Consider the following 3,140-nt stretch of genomic DNA (forward strand, 5'->3'; position numbering starts at 1 on the left):
AAAAACACTTCAAGTGCTTCTGAAACTCAAAAACATTTTCTCCAAAAGCACTTTCAGTCATTTTAAAAGCACATCCAAACGAATCCTCAATGGTCAAGATGCAAGATGTTGCTAAGGGATCTACTTTTAGCAATGCCATGCTCACAAGAAACCCCTTTACCCATTCAATAATCTCCTTTATAAGGGAATTGTTGGGGGTAGGTTTTTGAGGTAAACCTAAACACACACATAAAACTGTTACAATCTCAATCATAAGATTTTCTAGCAATGAACATGGCCTAAATTTAAAAAAAATAAAATATGTCAGATTTTCCATTAGATGCTTTCGGTTGCTAGTTGATGTGTTCATCATAATAATGGGCTTGAATCATGCTAGTTTCGAACGATTGGTTATCGACCGAATGAACTACAACCAATTTGTCGTCCCAAAATATCAAAACTTGATAGAGGGATGATGGGATGCAAATAGTGTGATGAATAAAGTCATGGCCGAGCAAGGCAATATACTCAGTCTTTGAATCGACGATGAAGAATGCCGTCATGTGAGGTCGACTTGTAATCATGACTTCCAAAGGCAGATGCCTTTGGTTTGTGACTTATCTCCCATGAAATTGCTCATAATGATGCTGGATGGTATGAGTTCGCCTTTCAAGTGTGTAAGGGCCTTCATGACCGATACTGACATAATATTCACTGTGGCCCCATAATCCACAAACACCTTGGAAATTGGGAAACCTTTAATATGTGCGGTGACGTATAGGGGCTTTAAATGGTGCAAGTTGGTGGCCAAGCTTCGAGGCAAAATTTCAGATAGAGCGTCTTTGAGTTTCTCTTCTGGATTAATTTTCTCAAGTTCTGCAACCGGACATAGACCATATTAATCTCCATATTGTCCAAGACTAAGGGCCTCATCATGGTACTTCGTTCTTCGTCGATGAATCGTCTTCAGTACCGGATCCCTTATCTTCATCAGATTCACCATTGCCAATAGAGATGGTCGTAGTATCTGTGATTTTAGGTATGGCCGAACTCTCTGAGAATCATCTTTGAGTGTTGCATCAACCTTAGGCTCAACACCTGTATTGTTGGTGGGCGAATCAAGGATAACCTGTTTGCCTGTCAAATTATGGGCAGGTTTGACCGTTGCAGAATGAGCTTCCTTATAGGCTTGGCCCAGGAAAGCGATCTTATCATTTTGAATGCTTGTTGAGCTCAAGGTTCTAAAAAATGCTAAGTGCTAGTCGAGCGGTGGGTTGGAGCATAGCACCTAGGCAACTAGATGGGGCTAGGTGGGCGCTTAGGCGGTCTAGGCGAATTTAAGTTAATTTATTATATATTTTATAAATAAGTGTCTATTTGCACTTCAAAAAAATATACTTGTATTGAGAAAAAAATAATAATAAATTACAAAATAAAAGTAAAAGAATACATATATTAGATTATATAAATTACAAGTATCCAACAAGTTTACAGTTTAAAAACACATTAACTATAATCATATATTATTTTAGGCCCAAAAAATCAACATATTATTATTATAATCACAAACGGCTAGAGCCCAATACGCTCCCTAGCCCCACCAAAACCTTATTTACTTTTGCATTCTCCATTTCTCCTATTTCCTTCATCAGTCGCCTCTTCTGGAAAACTTGAAGAATCAGAAATGGTCAGATGCATCAAGAACCCAAAGAAAGCCAAAAGAAGGGCCAAGGTTAGCTCCAAATTCCACTACCTTCTCTGTTGATTGTTTAATTATTTTAATAAAGTTAGGGTTTTGTCTTAAATTTTTGTTTAGGGCTCAAAGAAAAGAGGTGGATCTCCTTCCTCTTCGGGACCATTGATGCTAGTGAAGGTATGGTAGCCACTTAGTGGGCCGCATAACACTACCTAGGCCCCTAGACTGCTTAACGGCCGCCTAGGCGCTCGCCTAAGCCATCACCGATTTTCCCTAACATTTCGTTCCAAATCGCCTTGGAAGCCCAACACCTAGTGCGTAGATGACCGCCTATACCGTTTTTTAGAACACTGGTTACGCCAAACCTTGATTAATGGGTCCTATAGTGTAAGTGGAGGAAAAGCTTGTTCGGCCTCTTTAGCAAAATGCTCTATTCGAGGCTTCATTTCTCCAAGACGAAGTAACAACTTGATCCTTTTTTCAAATTCTTCTATTTTAGTTTTGGATGTTGGCACTTCCGGCTTCTCCCCTTTGGTGATCTCAGCCAGGATTACAGTGACTTGTTATACCAAGTTTTCTTATATCTACTCTTTAGGTTGCCAAGTTTAAACTTTCTAAAGAGCTTTAGCAGCTTGAGCGCGATGCAGAACGTTACATTCATTGCATTGTTGCCTATGCTTTTGAGATTTTAACTCAACCATATAAGCATCAACATGCAAGTTATACCCATGTCATTGACTATTATTTGGCTTTGGTGGCAAGTCCTTGTTGCTGATGATGCACTAAAACTACCAGAATTATGAGTAAAATACTCCTCATTGTAAAACGGCTCATCGAAATTAAGCCGCCCTCAAACTAGAAGCTGTTGGTCTGCTGACTTGGAGCCCAATTTGTCGAATACTCATTCTAGCCTTGTTCTGGGGCTTAGCTAGCTGAATGTGGACCAGAGAACGAGCTTGTCCTTATTGCTTCTTACGGCGCGGCCAAATGTCGGGTTTTTCGACCGAGTGATTCAGCTTCAGCCCTGTGATAGTGATCTTAGATTTGCATTGGCTACACAATATAATTGTTTCTCATAGTCGCTAGAAATTGACTCTTGTTGGTGCAATGAGTTGGGTAGGGGAGAGACGAGGTTTTAAAGTGGTCATATTTTCATATATTATTATCATATATTTCCTTTGGATTTTGTATATATATATATGAATGGGTTAAATGCACTAAATTTTATTGTTTTATTTTATAGGCATCAATACCGGAGTTATGCAAAAAAATAGTGGAAAACAAGGTTTTTGGGTGTCTAGAGTAATTCCAATGGAGCAAGAGTCAACTTCTGTATCAAGACAAATGCATTACAACTAGAAGATAAGAGACATCCGTTTTAGAAATCAAACAGACATGGGGATGCTATTCACTGGCCTTAGGAGAGAACTTAATTACTAGTTTTATTATTTCCGTTATTTTTTCT

This window comes from Pyrus communis, chromosome 1 (assembly GCF_963583255.1).
Source record: "Pyrus communis chromosome 1, drPyrComm1.1, whole genome shotgun sequence".
NCBI classification, from domain to species: Eukaryota; Viridiplantae; Streptophyta; class Magnoliopsida; order Rosales; family Rosaceae; genus Pyrus; species Pyrus communis.